The sequence below is a fragment of the Grampus griseus genome (genome assembly GCF_964374135.1).
Source record: "Grampus griseus genome assembly, chromosome: 6".
Taxonomy (NCBI): Eukaryota; Metazoa; Chordata; class Mammalia; order Artiodactyla; family Delphinidae; genus Grampus; species Grampus griseus.
In genome coordinates this window covers 30,726,190-30,748,557 of record NC_139000.1, presented here as the reverse complement: position 1 = coordinate 30,748,557, position 22,368 = coordinate 30,726,190, and positions in this window count along the sequence as shown.

The following is a 22,368-nucleotide window of genomic DNA, read 5'->3' as shown; positions in this document are numbered from 1 at the left end:
AAAAGCATTGAGCTGATCTCCCTGTGCAATGTGGCTGCTTCCCACTAATTATCTATTTTACATTTGCTAGTGTATATATGTCCATGCCACTCTCACACTTCATCCCAGGTTACCTTTCCCCCTCCCTGTGTCCTTAAGTCCATTCTCTATGTCTGTGTCTTTATTCCCGTCCTGCCCCTAGGTTCTTCAGAACCATTTTTTTTTATTCCATGTGTATGTCTTAACATGTGGTATTTGTTTTTCACTTTCTGACTTCACTCTGTATGACAGACTCTAGGTCCATCCACCTCGCTAAAAATAACTCAATTTCATTTCTTTTTATGGCTGAGTAATATTCCATTGTATATATGTGCCACATCTTCTTTATCCATTCATCTGTTGATAAACACTTAAGTTGCTTCCATGTCCTGGCTATTGTAAATAGAGCTGCCATGAACATTGTGGTACACGACTCTTTTTAAATTATGGTTTTCTCAGGGTATATGCCCAGTAGTGGGATCTCTGGGTCATATGGTAGTTCTATTTTTAGTTTTTTAAGAAACCTCCATAGTGGCTGTATCAATTTACATTCCCACCAAGTGCAAGAGGGTTCCCCTTTCTCCACACCCTCTCCAGCATTTATTGTTTGTAGATTTTTTGATGATGGCCATTCTGACTGGTGTGAGGTGATACCTCATTGTAATTTTGATTTGCATTTCTCTAATGATTAGTGATGTTGAGCATCCTTTCATGTGTTTGTTGGCAATCTGTATATGTTCTTTGGAGGAGTGTCTATTTAGGTCTTCTGCCCATTTTTGGATTGGGTTGTTTGTTTTTTTGATATTGAGCTGCATGAGCTGCTTGTATATTTTGGAGATTAATCCTTTATCAGTTGCTTCATATGAAAATATTTTCTCCCATTCTGAAGGTTGTCTTTCTGTCTTGTTTATGGTTTCCTTTGCTGTGCAAAAGCTTTTCAGTTTCATTAGGTCCCATTTGTTTATTTTTGTTTTTATTTCCATTTCTCTAGAAGGTGGGTCAAAAAGGATCTTGCTGTGATTTATGTCATAGACTGTTCTGCCTATGTTTTCCTCTGAGAGTTTTATAGTGTCTGGTATTACATTTAGGTCTTTAATCCATTTTGAGTTTATTTTTTGTATGATGTTAGGCAGTGTTCTAATTTCATTCTTTTACATGTAGTTGTCCAGTTTTCCCAGCACCACTTATTGAAGAGGCTGTCTTTTCTCCATTGTATATTCATGCCTCCTTTATCAAAAATAAGGTGACCATAGGTGTGTGGGTTTATTTCTGGGCTATCTATCCTGTTCCATTGATCTATATTTCTGTTTTTGTGCCTGTACCATACTGTCTTGATTGCTGTAGCTTTGTAGTATAGTCTGAAGTCTGGGAGCCTGATTCTACCAGCTCCGTTTTTCTTTCTCAAGGTTGCTTTGGCTATTCGGGGTCTTTTGTGTTTCCATACAAATTGGAAATTTTTTTGTTTCAGTTCTGTGAAAAATACCATTGGTAGTTTGATAGAGACTGCATTGATTCTGTAGATTGCTTTGGGTAGTATAGTCATTTTCACAATGTTGATTCTTCCAATCCAAAAACATGGTATATCTCTCCATCTGTTTGTATCATCTTTAATTTCTTTCATCAGTGTCTCATAGTTTTCTGCATACAGGTCTTTTGTCTCCCTAGGTAGGTTTATTCCTAGGTATTTTATTCTTTTTGTTGCAGTGGTAAATGGGAGTGTTTCCTTAATTTCTCTGACAGATTTTTATCATTAGTATATAGGAAGGTAAGAGATTTCTGTGCATTTATTCTGTATCTTGCTACTTTACCAAATTCATTGATTAGCTCTAGCAGTTTTCTGGTAGCATCTTTAGGATTCTCTGTATATAGTATCATGTCATCTGCAAACAGTGACAGCTTTACTTCTTCTTTTCCGATTTGGATTCTTTTTATTTATTTTTCACCTATGATTGCTGTAGCTAAAGCTTCCAAAACTATGTTGAATAATAGTGGTGAGAGTGGGCAACCTTGTCTTGTTCCTGATCTTAGTGGAAATGGTTTCACTTTTTCACCATTGTGAACGATGTTGGCTGTGGGTGTGTCATATATGGCCTTTATTATGTTGAGGTTAATTCCCTCTATGCCTACTTTTTGGAGGGTTTTTTATCATAAATGGGTGCTGAATTTTTTGAAAGCTTTTTCTGCATCTATTGAGGTGATCATATGGTTTTTCTCCTTCAATTTGTTAATATGGTGTATCACGTTGATTGACTTGCGTGTATTGAAGAATCCTTGTATTCCTGGGATAAACCCCACTTGATCATGGTGTATGATCCTTTTAACGTGCTGTTGGATTCTGTTTACTAGTATTTTGTTGAGGATTTTTGCATCTGTGTTCATCAGTGATATGGCCTGTAGTTTTCTTTCTTTGTGACATCTTTTTCTGGTTTTGATATCAGGGTGATGGTGGCCTTGTATAATGAGTTTGGAAGAGTTTGAGAAGGATGGGTGTTAGCTCTTCTCTAAATGTTTGATAGAATTCGCCTGTGAAGCCATCTGGTCCTGGGCTTTTGTTTGTTGGAAGATTTTTAATCACAGTCTCAATTTCAGTGCTTGTGATTGGTCTGTTTATATTTTCTGTTTCTTCCTGGTTCGGTCTCAGAAGGTTGTGCTTTTCTAAGAATGTGTCCATTTCTTCCAGGTTGTCCATTTTATTGGCCTATAGTTGCTTGTAGTACTCTCTCATGATCCTTTGAATTCTGCAGTGTCAGTTGTTACTTCTCCTTTTTCATTTCTAATTCTATTGATTTGAGTCTTCTCCCTTTTTTTCTTGATGAGTCTGGCTAATGGTTTATCAATTTTGTTTATCTTCTCAGAGAACCAACTTTTAGTTTTATTGATATTTGTTATTGTTTCCTTTATTTGTTTTGCATTTATTTCTGATCTGATCTTTATGATTTCTTTCCTTCTGCTAACTTTGGGGTTTTTTTGTTCTTCTTCCTCTAATTGCTTTAGGTGTAATGATAGGTTGTTTATTTGAGATATTTCTTGTTTCTTGAGGTAGGATCATATTGCTATAAACTACCCTGTTAGAACTGCTTTTGCTGTATCCCATAGATTTTGGGTCATCGTGTTTTCATTGTCATTTGTTTCTAGGTATTTTTTGATTTCCTCTTTGAGTTTTTCAGTGATCTCTTGGTTATTTAGTAGTGTATTATTTAGCCCCCTTGTGTTTGTATTTTTTACAGATTTTTTCCTGTAATTGATATCTAGTCTCATAGTGTTGTGGTTGGAAGATACGAATTCAGTTTTCTTAAATTTACCAAAGCTTGATTTGTGACCCAAGATATGATCTATCCTGGAGAATGTTCCATGAGCACTTGAGAAGAAAGTGTATTCTGTTGTTTTTGGAATGAATGTCAATTCATTTATCATACAATCAATGTCAAATATCAATTAAGTCCATCTTGTTTAATGTGTCATTTAAAGCTTGTGTTTCCTTATTTATTTTCTTTTTGGATGATCTGTCCATTGGTGAAAGTGAGATGTTAAAGTCCCCTACTATGATTGTGTTACTGTCGATCCCCCCCTTTTGGCTGTTAGCAATTGCCCTATGTATTGAGGTGCTCCTATGTAGGGTGCATAAATATTTACAATTGATATATCTTCTTCTTGGATGGATCCCTTGATCATTATGTAGTATCCTTCTTTGTCTCTTGTAATAGTCTTTATTTTAACGTCTATTTTGTCTGATATGAGAACTGCTACTCCAGCTTTCTTTTGATTTCCATTTGTATGGAATATCTTTTTCCATCCCCTCACTTTCAGTCTGTATGTGTCCCTAGGTCTGAAGTGGGTCTCTTGTAGACCGCATATATACAGGTCTTGTTTTTGTATCGATTCAGCCAGCCTGTGTCTTTTGGTTGGAGCATTTAATCCATTTACATGTAAGGTAGTTATTGATATGTATGTTTCTATTCCCATTTTCTTAATTGTTTTGGGTTTGTTATTGTAGGTCTTTTCCTTCTCTTGTGTTTCCTGCCTAGAGAAGTCCCTTTAGCATTTGTTGTAAAGCTGGATTGGTGGTGCTGAATTCTCTTAGCTTTTGCTTGTCTGTGAGGGTTTTAATTTCTCCGTCGATTCTGAATGAGATCCTTGCTGGGTAGAGTAATCTGGGTTTTAGATTCTTCCCTTTCATCATTTGAAATATGTCCTGCCACTCCCTTCTGGCTTGCAGAGTTTCTGCTGAAGTATCAGCTGTTCACCTTATGGGGATTCCCTTGTGTGTTATTTGTTGTTGTTCCCTTGCTGCTTTTAATATTTTTTCCTTCTCTTTAATTTTTGAGAGTTTGATTAATATGTGTCTTGGCGTGTTTTTCCTTGGATTTATCCTGTATGGGACAGTTGCACTTCCTGGACTTGATTGACTATTTCCTTTCCCCTATTAGGGAAGTTTTCAACTGTAATCTCTTCAAATATTTTCTCAGCCCCTTTCTTTTTCTCTTCTTCTTCTGGCACCCCTATAATTAGAATGTTGGTGCATTTAATGTTTTCCCAGAGGTCTCTGAGTCTGTCCTCAATTCCTTCCATTCTGTTTTCTTTATTCTGCTCTGCGGTAGTTATTTCCACTCTTTTAGCTTCCAGGTCACTTTCCTATTCTTCTGTGTCAGTTATTCTGCTATTGTTTCCTTCTAGAGAATTTTAAATTTCATTTATTGTGTTGTTCATCATTGTTTTTTTGCTCTTTAATTCTTCTAGGTCCTTGTTAAATGTTTCTTGTATTTTCTCCATTCTATTTCCAAAATTTTGGATCATCTTTACTATCATTACTCTGAATTCTTATACAGGTAGACTGCCTATTTCCTCTTCATTTGTTTGGTCTGGTGGGTTTTTATCTTGCTCCTTCATCTGCTGTGTGTTCCTCTGTCTTCTCATTTTGCTTAACTTCCTGTGTTTGGGGTCTCCTTTTCACAGGCTGCAGGTTTGTAGTTCCCATTATTTTTGGTGTCTGTCCCTAGTGGGTAAGGTTGTTTCAGTGGGTTTGTGTAGGCTTCCTGGTAGAGGGGACTAGTGCCTGTGTTCTGGTGGATGAGGCTGGATGTTGTCTTTCTGGTGGGCAGGTCCACGTCTTGTGTTGTGTTTTGGGGTGTCTGTGGCCTTATTATGATTTTAGGCAGCCTCTGTGCTAATGGATGGGATTGTGTTCCTGTCTTGCTAGTTGTTTGGCATAGGGTGTCCAGCATTGTAACTTGTCGTAGAGTGAAGCTGGGTCTTGTCGTTGAGATGGAGGTCTCTGGGAGATTTTCGCCATTTGATAGTACATGGAGCTGGGAGTCTCTTGTGGACCAGTGTCCTGAGCTTGGCTCTCCCACCTCAGAGGCACAGCTCTGATGCCTGGCTGGAGCACCAAGAGCCTTTCATCCACACAGCTCAGAATAAAAGGGAGAAAAGAAAGGAAGGAAGGAAGAAAGAAAGAAAGAAAGAAGATAAAATAAAGTAAAATAAAGTTATTAAAATAAAAAATAATTCTTAAGAAAAATTTTTTAAGAAGTAAAAAAAAAACAAAAACGGACAGACAGAACCCTAGGACAAATGGTAAAAGCAAAGCTATACAGACAAAATCACACAGAGAAGCATAGACATACACACTCACAAAAGGAGAAAAAGGGAAATATATCTTTGCTCCCAAAGTCCACCTCCTCAATTTGGGATGATTCGTTGTCTATTCAGGTATTCCACAGATGCAGGGTACATCAAGTTGATTGTGGAGATTTAATCTGATGCTCCTGAGGCTGCTGGGAGAAATTTCCCTTTCTCTTCTTTGTTTGCTCAGATCCCGGGGTTCAGTTTTGGATTTGTCCCCGCCTGTGCGTGTAGGTCACCTGAGTGTGTCTGTTCTTCGCTCAGACAGGACAGGGTTAAAGGAGCAGCTGATTCGGGGGCTCTGGCTCACTCAGGCCAGTGGGGAGGGAGGGGTACAGATGCGGGGCGAACCTGCGGCGGCAGAGGCCGGCGTGACGTTGCACCAGCCTGAGGCGCGCCGTGCATTCTCCCGGGGAAGTTGTCCCTGGATCCCGGGACCCTGGCAGTGGTGGGCTGCACAGGCTCCTGGGAGGGGAGGTGTGGATAGTGACCCGTGCTCGAACATAGGGTTCTTGGTGGCGGCAGCAGCAGCCTTAGCATCTCATGCCCGTCTCTGGGGTCCGCGCTGATAGCCGCGGCTCATTCTCATCTCTGGAGCTTGTTTAGGCGGTGCTCTGAGTCCCCTCTCCTCCCGCACCCCGAAACAATGGTCTCTTGCCTCTTCGGCAGCTCCAGACTTTTCCCCAGACTCCCTCCCGGCTAGCTGTGGCGCACTAGCCCCCTTCAGACTGTGTTCACGCCGCCAACCTCAGTCCTCTCCCTGGGATCCGACCTCCGAAGCCTGAGCCTCAGCTCCCAGCCCCTGCCCGTCCCAGCGGGAGAGCAGACAAGCCTCTCGGGCTGGTGGGTGCTGGTCTGCACCCATCCTCCGTGCGGAATCTCTCTGCTTTGCCCTCCGCACCCCTGTTGCTGTGCTCTCCTCCGTGTCTCCGAAGCTCCCCCCTCTGCCACCCGCAGTGTCCGCCCGCGAAGGGGCTTCCTAGTGTGTGGAAACCTTTCCTCCTTCACAGCTCCCTCCCACTGGTGCAGGTCCAGTCCCTATTCTTTTTTTTTTTTTTTTCTTTTGCCCTACCCAGGTACGTGAGGAGTTTCTTGCCTTTTGGGAAGTCTGAGGTCTTCTGCCAGCGTTCAGTATGTGTTCTGTAGGAGTTGTTCCACATGTAGATGTATTTCTGATGTATTTGTGGGGAGGAAGGTGATCTCCATGTCTTACTCCTCTGCCATCTTGAAGGTCTCCTCCCATCGCTTCCCTTCTCTCATTACCCACCTTTCTCCTCCAATCTCAAGAATGAATTTCCTCCTTATAAAGCCCCACTGGCTGAGATGTAGCCTGCGTACTGCTACCTGCTTGCCTGCCCTGTGGTTTGTCTATGAGGGCAAAGAAAAATAGTGAAATTAACTCATTCAAATCTGAAGGTTTTCTGAAAATAGATGTTTTCACCTTATGGGGATTCCCTTGTGTGTTATTTGTTGTTGTTCCCTTGCTGCTTTTAATATATTTTCCTTCTATACACAAATTAGGTGTCCTAGGAATTAGCCAAAGCTCAGTAATTAATAATCTTTTTATCTGGGTGAATAAGGAGAATGTTTAATGAGTATGGCTAACGTTGTCTACAAACAGTCCTTTCTCATTAAGCGGAACAGTATAGCAGTGTTTCCCTCATTGGTGATGTCTGGCACTGAAGGACAAGAGTAGAAAAGTGACTATGAGTGAGGGGTGTAGCGAGCTTTCATTCAACCAATGTTACAGAACACCTGGCATATGCTAACCACTGCACACATCATGTCATTACCCCTCACAACAATTACCCCAGGGCAGCCACAACAGTACCGAGGCATAGAAAACACGGCAAGCCACAGGGACTTAACCTAATTTACTTACTTTGGTTCCTTGTGACCTGGGTCCAGAGCCACACCCATCAGACTCTAAAGCTAGTGCTCAAGGCCATGGAACTGGGGCTTTTTCATCTAGATGCAGAGTTCCTTTTACTCATGTGATGATGGTCGGTGCTGTCCCAGGAAGGAAATCCCTGTTCTGGTGGCATTCTACTGGGGAGGTTGGTAATGAACCTGCCCAGGTTTCACTCTGTAGGTTACATGCCAGTAAAGTGCAGAGAGAAAGGAGGACACTTGGTGAGAACACTGGAACAGGTGTTCACTTCATCCCAAAGCTTGTTTATAGATACTGAATGTTTCATCAGCAAACAGGTGCCTTTGAGGGGCTAACGTTTACTCTTAGGAAACTTTAGATTGGGCCACAAAGTAACACCAAGTCCCTGGAATAATTTTACGATCCTCTGAAGTGTGGCATTTCAGTGAGACAGAAAAGAACGAGAGGTCTCCTAAGTACAGTCATTGAAGGTATCTTGGTCCACAACTTGTGGAAGTTCATTTAAAATTAGGGATAACTTGGGAATCACAGGGAATCACATCAGGGAATCACAATCCTTGGATGTTTATTGGACGCTAAAAAGAACCAGTGCATCAGAGAGCAAACTGACCATTAGCTAGCAGGCTGGGACCAGGGGTTTAGATTAAGCCCTTTGCTTCCTTTTTCATTTTTCTGGAGAAGAAAGTGATGCAGTGACTGAGTACAAAAACTTTAGGGTCAGGTGCCTAGGTTATAAATCCCAGCTTGGACACTCACCACCTATGGGATCCTGGGCGCTCTGCTTAAATTCTCTGTCTGTTTTCTCCCCAAAATACAATGCATAGTTGGATCTAAATATTTCATAGGATGTATGACTGTTAAGTAATTGCTGTATACATTTTGCTATTGCCTTCATCCCTTTGATCCTGGCCTTTTGACACCTTTATAAATGTTTCCACTAAAAATAGAAAGGGAAAAAGGAAGGAAAACTAAAAGTACTTAGTGTTTTGTGTTTTTAAGTAATTTTAGCAAAAGGACAGGTGAGTCTATTGATCTGAAATTAGATCAGTAGCTTGAGTTCATTCATTTCGCTTCTAATATGAACATTCATGAATTGACTCTGCTTTAATCATCTAGTCCTCACAGAAGCTCTGACAGTGTTATTACAGCCAGCATGTGCTGCCTGCCCACTCGATGCCCAGCTGGGCATTATTGTAGAGGTCTGGGATGTGAGAGGAGAGATAGCTGGAGCTAAGTAGTAGTCATCTCCTGCACAATTCTCTTTGAAATAACCATAAATACTTTCCATATATTGTCATTTAGCACTGGGCTAGATGCTGTGAGGGACACAAAGACTTAAAAGTCAGATCACTCTTGTAGTTTATAATCCGTTATAAACAGATTATAACAGATTATAATCTGTTTGGACATGTTTGGACAATGTAACCCATTTGCCCATAGACAGTTAACTAAGAACTTTGGAGTTTGAAAGATGAAAATGAGAATACAAAAGGGAACCGTGGGCTGGGAAGGGTCTAAGACATCGCCTTACCCTATCCTACCATCGATGTCCTAATGTTGCCTGTGACTAAACACTAAATCAATGGCTCGGATAGTCAGCGTACACAGCCTATGGGCAGATCAAAGCAGATTGTTGTGAATGACTGACTAAACTAAGGCAGTTTCCTGGCAGAGGCAGAAATTGAATTGTGTTCTGAAGGATACGTAGGAATTGGAAAGGCAAAAAAAGAAAATAAGGAAGGGTATTTGTGTATGTTAAAGGATCCCAACTTACTTGAGGAATGAATTTACAATAAGATACTGGTTTTGTTGTTTTTCTTTAAACACAGCATTTCAAAAGGAGATATTGTGAGGTGATTCTCAAGAATAGTCTGTTCCATGCTGTGCCTAATTCTGGGCCAGTTGAAGGATGAGAGGACATGGTTGGGATTCATGAGGAAAGATTAAAGGGGAGGCTGCAAGTGATTTAACAGGAGAATAAACAGAAAGCTATTCATCACTACTGGAGATAGCACAAGTAAGATACACGGTTTAGTTTGAGGGATTTAAATAAATGAGAAAAGACATTTTAATATTCCCCCCACTCCTACTTTAATCAATTACTGAATATTATTTGCTCTTCTAATCTTTTGAATGCACTGACCTGTCTGTCTCTATTGCCTTAGCCCTAACCCAAGCCACCTTCTCCTCTTGCCTAGATGATAGCAGGACCCTTCAACTGGCCACCTCACCATATTCATTCTTGTCCCACTCTCGCAAACCACTCTCTATATCCTGAACAATCTTTAGTAAAAGCAAATCAGGGCGTGTCAGATTTGTTCCTTAAAGCCTTTCAGTAGGTTACTATTGTTCTTAGAACTAATCGCAAACTTTTTAACGTGGCCCACCTGGCCCTGCATTGTAAGCCCTCTCTTCCCAGGCCTCAATATGTGTCTATTGCCCGTGCTCTGTATGTTGCAGCCATATGTGTTACTGCTTTCTCTCATTTCAGGAACTTCCCATGTGCTCTTCCTTTTGACACGAATACAGTTCCCCTCTCTTTTATGTAGCCAAAGATTGCTTCCTCAGGGAAGACTTTCCTGGCCCCCTAGACGAGGTTAGGCCCCCCATTAGGTCCCAGAGAGACATTATTTTTATCTCACTTGTAATTATTTGATGTCATCTTTCCAAGAGACACTTGGGGTACAACTGGTGAACACAATAGGCAAGGCTCATGACACTTACATTCTGGCCGTTGGAGGAAGATAATAAGCACAATAAATAAATCATAGTATGCGGGATGATAAGTGGTATAGATAAAAGAGAAAGTAGACTAGGGTAAGGAGGATCAGGAATGCTGGGTGAGGGAAGCAGGCTGCAATACTGAAAAGACTGGTCGGCATATCTCCATACCATATGCAGGTTAACTCAAGAAATATTATAGTGTTAAATGTAAAAGCTAAAACCATAACCCTGTATAAAGCCTGGCATGGGAAAGTCCTCAATACGTATTTATCAAGGTGACTAGTGGACAATGTTATCGTTATTATTATACACATGCAGAATTCTAAGTTTGGGTCCGTCACAGAATACATGCAGTCCTCCCTTGGGTGCACAGCAGGCAAACCAAGGCCTACGCCAGGGTTGTCTAATCCTCCTCTGAAATCTCCTGTGGTGAAAGGGAATTCCTTTCACTGTTTCTTCCTGTCTCCTGTGAGACTCTAGCAGGGTCCAACAGAGCTAATTAATTACCCTGTCATGAGGGCATAGGGACTTCCTGGCTGTGATCTCTGAGGGCGCCCGAGGATTGAGGATCTAATGACAAAAACAGAATCACTCTGTTCCAGAGAGTTGATATGAGGAGAGATTTGGTATCTCAACTCTCGGACGTTTGTGTCTGTGTCTGTCTCACACACACACACACACTCTCTCTCCCCTCCCCTCCCCTCCCCTCCCCTCCCCTCCCCTCCCCTCCCCTCCCCTCTCCTCTCCTCTCTCTTCTTGTCTTCTGGAAAACAAACCGCTTGGCTCCTGGGCAGCTTAGCTTTAAATTGGAAAATGCAGCCTTGCTTGGCCAAACAACAGTATCACAGCCTCCCCACGGCTCAGAACAGCTTGTGACATACACCCCTGCAGGCAAGACCATAAAGGGCTGTCTAACATCCTGGAACCACCAGTCCCCAAAAGGACTTTCCTGTGCAGCTTCTTTAGAATTCTAGACTGTGGGACCTATCTTCTCTTCTCCGGCAGTTTCTCACCCTGGACTTGAACTTTTGCTTCGTTTCTCTCCATTTAATTAGTGACCCCATCTCTTAGAAGAGATCATTAGAAACCCACGGTGGCCCTGGAGATGCGAATCAGAACAGAATTCAAAGGGAAATAGAGGGACCAATGACTGGGAAGTCTGAAAGAGCACTCTAGTCCCTCTGACCTTCATAACATAACAAGTTCCCTTCTAGGCCACTTTACAGAGGCCCCAGTTCAAACAGGTGCTCCTATTTACCTCTTCTCCCTGTTCATCTCAAATTAAAAAAAAAACTAGATTGAAGCCAGTTCTTGCATGGTTCTGATTATGTCTCACCTAGATGATGGTGGCCCCTCGTAAGTCTTGCTAACTCTGCTTTCACCCACCCACACCCCTCTTACATTCTGTAAGCCAAACCAAATGGAGAGAATCTAATATCCTTAGCTTGCATTCAACAACCCAGCCCCAGTCCTCTAGCGATACCCAATGCTATTTTCATCTCCTACATGCTGGCCAAACTTGCCTAACCATAATTCCAGACCGTAGGTATGGTCAGGGCTGTTCTACTCCATACTTTGCTCATTCCAGTCCTAATGCCTAGAAATCCATCCTGGGCGTGTTGATCACTTACCTGTCCTCACTGGTCCACCTCAGATATCATCAATGGAAACAGCCTCTCCTTCCTATGAATTCTCATCAATGATATCATTTTATAAATAGACTGCATTTGACTGCATTTGCATTCGTACTAGGTTGTAAGCTACTGGCTGTCAATGACTGACTTGTATTTGCATCACTCAAAGCCTAAGGCTTTGCACTTAGTATTTAATAAAACCTCATTGATGGGTGAATGGACAAAATGGCACCTCTTCTCAATGCCTGTCTTCAAAATAGTTTAGTAAAAAGGCATTACGGTACTAGGTACATCAGAGCCTTTCCAAAATGCGGCTCATTTTAGAACAGACTTTAACATAGTACAAGTTTACCTTAAATCTTATCAATGGGCATTTTTCATTGGAACGGTGTGAAAGACCATAATAAAACAATCTTTACCTTTAATATAGTCAGTCCTATAACACAGATCATAACATCATTATAAATTTTGTTAACTGCAATTACTTTTGAAATTATAGTTGAAATTTTATAACCAGAGCCAGATACAGGAGAAACACTCAGTCCCCGACTTAATATGGTTGGACTTAAGATTTTTCGACTTTACAATGGTGTGAAAGCCATTCAGCAGAAACCGTACTTCGAATTGTGATCTTTTCCTGGGCTAACATATGAGGTATAGTACTCTTGTGATACTGGACAGGGTACTGAGCTGCAGCTCGCAGAGGGCCGCGTGATCGCAAGGGTAAACAACTGATACACTTATAACCATTTTGTACCCATACAACCATTCTGTTTTTCACAGTCAGTACAGTATTAAATAAATTACCTGAGATAGTCAACACTTTATTATAAAATAGGCTTTGTGTTAAGTGACTTTGCCCAACTGTAGGCTAATTGTAAGTGTTCTGAGCATGTTTAAGGTAGGCTAAGCTAAGCTACAATGTTCAGTAGGTTAGGTGAATTAAATGCATTTTTGACAGGATATTTTCAGTTTATGATGAGTTTATCAGGATGGAATTCTACCAGGATATTTTCAGTTTACGATGGGTTTATCAGGATGGAATTCTACCATAAAGCAAGGAAGACCTGTACTTAATTATATTTAAGATCACATTCACTACTTTTTAATTAAGAGCAATTCAGCATGTTCTCTGCCTATTTTCTCCCCAGACTTTAAGCTGAGCACAACACTGCCTGAGGGGCAACGTTTACTACCTTTAAGCATTTCTGAGGGGGAGGGGTGTGTGTGTGTGTGTGTGTGTGTGTGTGTGTGTGTGTGCGCGCGCGCGCGCGCACATACTTCTGGTTCTTGCTCCGATGCTTCAAGGTTTCAGTTTCATGGCGCATCAAAACCTCATTTCCTTCTAGCCTTTGATTTTATTGAAAGAAACATTAACTCACTGCTTCATAATTAAGAAAAGCTCTTTGTGCCTGCTACTTCCCGCTTTGTTTTTTTTCTTTTTCCTCGTATAAAATTAGGGGTCAACAATATCAACAATTGAAAAAGAAATTAGGGAAACACCCTGCTGGTTTGGGCGCTGTCTTCCTATTAAGTAGTTCTCCTGGTGGTGGCCCATCCGATGGTCCTAGGTACTCCTTCCCATCAGCCATTTCGACATTCATAGGCTTTCTGCTTTCTTCCAGCTGTCTCAGGTCACCTGCTGAGCTTTGCAGTCTGCATCGTCCTTGTGCTCTTTGTTTATAGAAGATCAGTCTCTAACAGAGACAGCTTACTTTTAGGTAGACTTGGACTCTTTTTTTCCAATTTAAACTTTTAACTTTAAGGCATATACCTTTTAAAGCAACAATCTAAAGCAATTTTTTTTAACAGTCAAAAGACCCCAGAGGTAGAATCCAGCTGAATAATTTCCCCTTTCAGTTTTACATTTTGAAATGTGTTCTGGCTTACATTTTGATTTCTAGGACTTTCAGACACTTCACTTTTCATTGTTCTTTGGGTCCAAGGTATAGAGGGTCTTAACTGGTTGGGGTGGGCAGACCTACATTAGTACCATATTGTTCAGTTCATGCACGACCTGGAAAGGATTGACCAAGACCTAGATTAGGACTGCATCAGGAGTAAGGAATGGACCCAGAGCAAATGTGAAATCAAACGATGGAGCTGAATGGCTGAGGCACACTGTTAGTGTCAGCATTTACTGTGTACCTACTATGTGCTTGGCACTGTGCAAAGTACAAAAGTTGCAGTGCTGAGCAAGATAGACAAACATTCCTAGAAAAGGAATAGATATTAAACAATTACACAATAAATACTCTGAAGGAGCATGATAGTGTGTAATAGAACTGAACCAGTCAGGGCAATTAAGGAAACTTACCCATTGAAAATGGCATTTAACTGCAGATCTGAAGGAAGAGCAAATAATGGAGGAGGAAAGAGTTCTCCAAGATGTAGTACATGAGAAGGCCCAGAGGTGAGAAAGAGCTTGGCATGTTGCAGAAACTGAGTGAGTGGCTGGAGTGCCAAGAGGCTGGGGATGGGCATGGGGTGGAGATGGTTGCAAAATGGGACTGGAACAGTCTAAAAGTTATAACAAGCTCAGACATTAGCCAGGCAATCTTGTGCCTTAGCTGTGAGAGGTCCAGCAACAGGGATCCTAGATGCAAGGGGACATGGCTGTCTGCAGACTATCCATTCAGGCTTAGGGCTGAAGTATGAACCAGGCATACTTGTAGGTTCAAAGGACTCACCTAGATAAATGAGCATCTATCTGAGTCCTAGTTACTGAGTGCAGTCCACATAGGACTGCAGACTTGGAAAGAGACTGAGGTATGAGAGTGAGTCATCAGATTTAAGCAGTAGGAACAAAGCCAATGGCTGGTCATAGAGACCAGGCCAATGTAATACGGGAGCCCAGAGGGAACCTGGAACTATCCCCGGGTCTGAAAAGCCACTCAAGAACAATGTGGGGCCCTGGTACCTTCACAGGGCCCCAGAGTCTTTATTTTGTAAAGATTTGACTGAACTCTAGATTTTCCTGGATCGTGGGTCTCATGCTCTTTGTATCTCTCTGCCTTATTCTGGGCTGACTCAAGGGCTGAGCCATGGATCTAGCTGTGAGACACTGTGGAAGGGAGAGACTGGACCAAAAGGTGGGGGGGTGTCAATGCTACTCTCCTATAATGTGGGGCTTTCACACTGTCATTCTTTACAAGCTTTGAAAAGCATCTTTATAAGCTTTGAAAAGCATCTCTGAAATTGAACAGAGTAAAGCATTTCTCTTGAAAGCCTGAGTAGTACTGTCCTAAATCCCACACCATCTTGTGATGAAATCTCTTTTGCACTCATCTACAATCTCTTTCGATTTTTTCCTATCTCTTAATGTTTCAGTTGCTTTTAAAAAAAAAAATACATAGTTAGGTTTCCCAGCTTTGGGAAATTAAATGCACACTGTGATCCTGGTTGGAGGTAATGCACTGAATAGAAATGATCCAGAACAGCGAGGGGTAGGTCAGTGCCACCAAGGAAGTTAATGCCTATTTAACACGTGTTAAAGATGAGCTGGATTTGGGGATTACGGCTCACCCTGAGTACTGGGGAACAAAATGAAGTGTAACTCTCACAACTCATTTTTCACCTTTTAATTTTCCCTTTTCTACTCCAATCCCCACCCCCCTTACCTCCAATTAAGATGTAGATCACATAGAAATAAGCCCTATTTTTCCCCTTGCTAGACATAATCTCATTTCAATCTTACACCAACCCAATTTTGAGGAAATCCTAGAAAGTTCGTGTTGTAGAACTCATGTCAGAGGTGCCTTTGATGCGCCCTGGGTCGTGGATTACGCAACATATTCTTGCTTCTGGGGCCCCGTGACACCAGGGAAAAGCACATCACTCAGTGGCCCAGAATCTCAATAAATACTGGGTATCCTGCGACCGACAAAGAAAAACAACTCTCTAGGGATACTTTTGGTCCCTGGATGAGAAATGTTTTAATATTGGAGTTATTAGTTAACCCAAACTAAAGTCTTCTGCCTGCTATCTGGTGAGTTAGGTGTCTTTTAACTTGGGTTGGTGGGAACAGAAGGTATTCTTAGTCTCCTGTGAGCCCTGATGATGATTTTTCTCTAATCCTTTTGGATGGTTTCACTCCCGGCCTTAGCTAGTTTCTCCCATGCTCATCAGTACTCTGCTGAAGACTTGAGGGGACTCTCTGCAGGGCAACCCAACTCCATCTGTGCAGAATTCTCTCTGGTTCTCTGCCTTGTGAACTCCAGTCCCTTGGGCCTCCCCACATTCCCATCTCTGTCTATTCAACTCAGGGAGGTCACGGGCCATTCTTCTGGGTTCCCCTCTCTGTGCCGTGTACTGGAGACTCTCTCCAGGCAGTAAGCTAGGGCAATTGTAGGGCTTTCCTCTGTTCCCATCTTTCAGGGATCACTGCCCTTTATTGCCTCACATCCAGTGCCTTGAATACCATCGGCTCATTTATTTTGTCTGTATCTTTTAGTTGTGCCAGGCATGAAATCCAGTCTTAGTTACTTTCACTTGGCTGAAAGCAAAATCCCTCCAGGGCTATTTTAAGGTTGTTTAACCTTGTTTTTGACACTCACTTTTTGAGGCCCCACTCCATATGAAGATAAACACATAATGAGTGATCTGACAGTAAATCTTTATTTTGCATGAAAAGATTTTTACGGCTCTTCTTTTGAAACTATTAATTTACAATTATTTAAAGTTTCTTAGCAAAGGAATTTTTAGAATTAAGAATTTTACCTACAAATCACTTTCAAATTAATTGTTAACACTAAATTGAGTAAAGAAATTGCAAGAATTTTACATTTTTAGGTATACACTTACATAGTTATTCATTTGGTTTTACATAGTTTTCCTGCCTTTTTTTAATTTCTTATATATTTTCATGGGTTGTTAAATAGCTCACAGGCCCTAGGAGTTGGGCCTATAGTCCCCAGTGAGTAAAACAGCCCTGCTTTCTTTTGAGATTCAAAGTGGTAGTAACTACCACTTATAGTACCTTTGTTTCCCCAAATGCCAGTAAGGCATCTCGACAATTTCCATATTTTCCTCTGTTAGGTACTAGGCAGGAATAGGCTTGTCCCCTTGGGCAAAACTGTGGCCTTTATCCCTGGTGAAGCAAGTTCTTCACCAGCTCAAAAATTCTCATGTCCTAGGGCCTCTGCTTTCAATCCTTTGAAATTAGTGGTTCTCCCCCAAGGCTATCTCCATCCCCTGCTCCTTCCCACCTTGCAGGGGAGTATCTGGCAATGTCTGGAGACATTTTTAGTTGTCACAATATTGGGGGAGGAGTGTTGCTGCTATTGGTGTCTTGTGGGTAGAGGCCAGCGATGTAACTAAACACCAACGGTACTCAGGACAGCCCCTCACAATAAAGCATTTTCCAGCCTACAATATCTACAGTGATGGGGTTGAGAAACACTGTCCTAAATCAATGTGGCCTCAGAATGCAGAATTGTTGGGCTTACTCAGAAAAGCACCATTTCTGCTGGCCTTGTTGCCTATTTGTTTTTTAGATTTTTGTCTTAGTGAACTCGATTAATTCATATCATTCTAACTTTGAAGGGAATCACCATGGTATTTTTAGCCAAATTAACTCAAAATATTCTATAGAAAGAGCAAGCTCTAGCTTCCCTAAAATCATAGACTCTGGGCCCCTGAGGAGGGCCACAGGCTGTGCCTTTGGCCACTGGAAATACTAGATTCACACCAAGGCTGGGCAGAAGGTCCACTGAAACATGGTGACTCTTTCTCAAGGGCATTTTTGTTCCTTGCTACTTCATTGACTGCTCAGCTAGAGCCAACTTTGCATAACTTAGAAATCAATGCATTTGTCCCCATCTAGCTATGACCATGCTTCATCACCATCCATTTCCAGTCTCACTAAAACAGATACTTTATAATCAGCAATTATTTTTGTATTTGTTCTGGGGTGAGTAGGAATTGTTACACTTCTTATGAACAAGAGGGAATTACATGGAAAATCCAATGGAAATACATGAGATGTCATTGACTCCTTTATTAGCCGGGTCTGTTTTATAATATACTTACCTGCCTAGAAATGAAGAGCTCTGTCTGAGTTAATTACTAGGAAACAGTACTGTCTGTCAATATTCTCTTTTTTCTCCTATGTTCTTATCTGATACGGAAATGAACCAACCTTGTATTTCTTATCCTTGAGGTGTTCTGCTTCTGAGTTTGTGTATAAAACGCTATGTGTATTATACATAAATTTTGGTAACATCTATACTTATCCTTGAATGTTTTCATTTGAGCTGGTAGTGATTTTAGTTTCCCAAACATATGTTAGGCCAGCTTATATCTTTGGAACCTTAGCTCTTGCTGTTCCCTTTAGCTGAAATGCTTCTCTTGTCCTCCTCTTATAGGGGAGCAGCTACCTTTATTTTAATCAACTTAAATAGCTATCTCCTCTAAGAAACCTTTCCTTAACTTTCTCCCAGCTAGGACTGTCTTATTACTTTTGTAGACTTTAAGAAATTTTGCCTTTGTGGACCCTTTTCTCTATTAAAGTTAAAATTTATATAGTTGAATTAGTATAAAACTGAATTTAATAATATATTAAAATATTTTTGTACCTAACCTAAAAATTTATTATTTAAAAAAAATTTTAAATGTTTTCAAAGGCCCCTAAAAGTATTATGGGTCCTAGACAGTGTATCTACTATGCCAGGTGGATAAGAGATCCCTGACCTCAAGAGTTAGAATTGGTCATTTGTGCTGCTATTGAAAAACAAATATACAAACAAGTATAGCAATCTATTCTTAATGACTATTAGTCCCTTAAACACAGGGTATTTGGCTAATTCATTGCTTCTAGTTGTGTCTAATGGGATACCTGGCATGAATTAGGGACTCACAACTGAACAAACAAATAATGCTATTCTGGTATTTTGAAACCTTGGGCACCAAAAGACTCAAATTCATGAGAACACAGCGGGGCTAGCCTATGCGAGAACCTTGGTCACTGCCATTTGGTACTCTTTTAAAAAGACTTCTGGAGGCTTTTGCTTCTGAGAGGATGGAGTAAGATGTACATTCCCCATCCCTCCCACTAAATCAACCAAAAATCTTGGACGTTACATGTAGACAAAACTCAGACAAAGAAAAGGTGGACTGGCTGGGGACCTCACATAACAGCCAACACAATATTGAGTTCCCAGGATTTCTTTTTACCTCATATCTCAGACTGGATATTGGAGAAGCTGGCAACCTGGGTTATTGATACTTACAGACAAAACAGCCCCAAGAAAGCCTGCCACCTCTCTAGCCAAAGGGCCTGGAAAAGGGCAGCCTAGCAATGCAGCAAACTTTTAGAAAATAACCCTTTGACTATATCCAAAAACCACAGAAAAACTTCAGCCCTATCTCTGTCTCTGTCAGCAAAGACCAAGTGGGGACCCTGGACTTCTACCCTTGCCACGCTATAAGGAGGCTCCCCTAGTCTCCTGCTGGGTTCATATCAGAGAAGGCCGAGTAGGGAACCAGGACTTTACTTCATGCTGGGCAGTAATGAGTAGGCCTCCATCCCTGCTCTACAGTATCAGGGGAAAACACGGGGGGGAGCCTAGACTTTTACCCGCTTTAGGCAGTAATGAGGCATCCCGACTTCTTCCTCCCTGGAGTGGTTATCAGAGGGGGACTAGTGGAAATTCAGTATTATTATTACACAACAATAGCAAGGCCATAGTGTCAGTGGAGGCCATGTGGGGAGCCGCAAAGAAGTACCTAACCCCCTCCCCAGCCAGGGTGGTATCAATGGGGCCCTATTGAGGAGCCTGAACTCTACTGCTGCCCAGCAAAAGGGGTCCCTCCCCAACTAGCTGTCATAGGAAGCCAAGTGGAGAACCCGGACTTCTACCTTCACATGGCACTAACAAGGTGGCATTCCGCATACCTACTAGAGGAGTGTCAGAGGAAGTATGATAAAACATAAGCTTTAAACAGGATCCTGAGTCTTGTAATGTAACAACCCAAGGTCAGTCGAAAATCACTCTTCATACCAAGAACCAGGAAGATCGCAAACTGAATAAGAAAAGACCATCAACAGACACCAAAACCAAGATGATATAAAATTATCTGACAATAATTTAAGTGGCCATCATAAAAGTACTTTAATAAATACTTACAGACATGCTTGAAACATGAAAAAATAGTCTCAGCAAAGAAATAGTTTCAGCAAAGAAATAGAAAATATAAAGAAAAAGCAAATATAAATTTTAGAACTAAGAAATATAACAACTAACATAAGCTCAGTGGATGGACTTGGCTCAACACCATAATGGGGATGATAGAGGAAAGAGTCAGTGAACTTGAGGATAGAATAATAGAAAATATCCAATCTGAACAACAGAGAGAAAATAGACTTGGGGAGGGGTGATTAAGAGTGTCAGGGACATGATGGACTATAACAGAAGATCTAATATTCATGTCATGGGAGTCCCAGAAAGAGATGAGAGAGTGGGTTAAAAAGTTTTCCAGGAATAATGGCTGAACATTTTCCCAAATTTGGGAAAAAAACATAAACCCATAGATTCAAGTAGTAAGAAATCTCTAAGCAGCATAAACCTAAAGAATCCACACCAAGGCACATTAATCGTCAAAAGACAAAATATACATCTGATAAGGGACTTTGTATTATCCAGAATAATATAAATAACACTTATATCTTGAAAATATCCAAATCTTTTGTGTGTTTTTTGATTTATTTCACAAAAGAAGATAGAATAATGGGCAATAAGCACCTGAAAGGATGCTCGATATCATTTGTTATTTACAAAATGAAAACTACAATGAGATATTATCTCACACCCACTCGAATGACTATAATAAAAAAGATAGGCAATAAAAATGTTAGGATGTGGAGAAAGGAGAACCCTTATTGTTGCTGGCGGCAGTGTAAAATGACACAACCACTTTGGAGAACACTTCTGCAGTTTCCTTTAAAAAATTAAACAATTTAGCATATGGCCCAGTAATTCCACTCTTAGGTATACATCTACAATAAAAGTATACAGATGTTCTTAGCATCATTATCCATAATACTGGATACAACCTAATATTGGATACAGCAAAAATTAGAAACTACCTACATTGCCACCAATTGGTAAAGGTTCTATAGCCATACGATGAAATACATTCAGTAATAAAAAGGAAAAATTACTGATATGTGCACTATGACATGAATAAACTTCAAAAACATTATGCTAAGAATCCAGGTCAAAAGACCACATATTGTATGATTATATTTATTTGAAATATCCAAAAAAAGCAAATCTGTAGAGACATAGAGAATAGTGACTAGCTGGGCTGGAGAGGTGGTGAGGGAGGTGATGGTGGGGATGACATTTTGGGGGGTGAAGGAAAAAGTGCTAAAATTGTTTTATGATCATTGTACAACTTGGTAAATTTACTAAAAGATCATTGAATTGTACACTTGAAATGGGTGAATTATATGTGAAATATACCTTACTATAGTTACTGATTATGTATAATACACATACATAGATACATATATGTGTATATATATGCATATATGTAGCCTCCATACACATATGAAAAGCTAGTTTGTATTTTGAATCAGAAGAGTGAATAGAAAGGAGAATTTTATATGATATCCAAAGCCTGTCTTGTATTCTCCATTTCATTGCTATTTTTTATTAATTGTATGGAGAAGCCATCTAAAATACTAGGTATGTCTGATGCCTTTGTTTTTTTCTGGTGCCCCTACCTACTTCAAGGTGATTAAAAATTTAATTTTCTTTTCAGATGTGTGGTTCTGTGTTTAGTTGATGCTAACAGTAGGACTCATCTAAATCATAAATACTGATAAGTGAATTCTAAGATACTTGGATTAAGTAAGGATAAAATGAAACCAATACATGGTTGCCAGATCAACTCAGTGTGTGTTCTATGGATGGGTTCCTTTCTAATTGTAAACAAATATTATTGATTCCTAAATCATGAAATAGATGGTGAAATCACAGATATATTATGAGTATAACAGATAATATCCAATTTTAATTGAAAAAATTAAGTTGCCTAAAAATTAAATAATTTAAACACTATGATTGTCATGGACTTAATACTACACATAATGTTACATTTGATCAGGGAAAGTTTTAGTCGACACGTGAGAAGCTGGCATTTCAAAAAGAGAATGAAATGTATTTTAAAGTTTTATTTTGGAAAAACATAAGGACGGACTTAAAGACAGAATTAAGTTAAAAACATTAATTCATGACCTTTAAGAAAAAATGCGGTTGGCCAGTTGCATAGACTAGCAGTCCCCATTGCCAGTCTTCGTATCACAATCCGTAAGAACTATTGGGAAATCTGACACAGAAACAGAACAAACAAAAAATAATGACTCTCGAAAGCAGATACCTAAAACATGTCAAGTATTGCTTTGGATAGAGAATAAAAGGTATAGTGGAAAATTCTTTTTACTGGGCTGTGGAAGTTTCAGAAAAGTCTAAAATC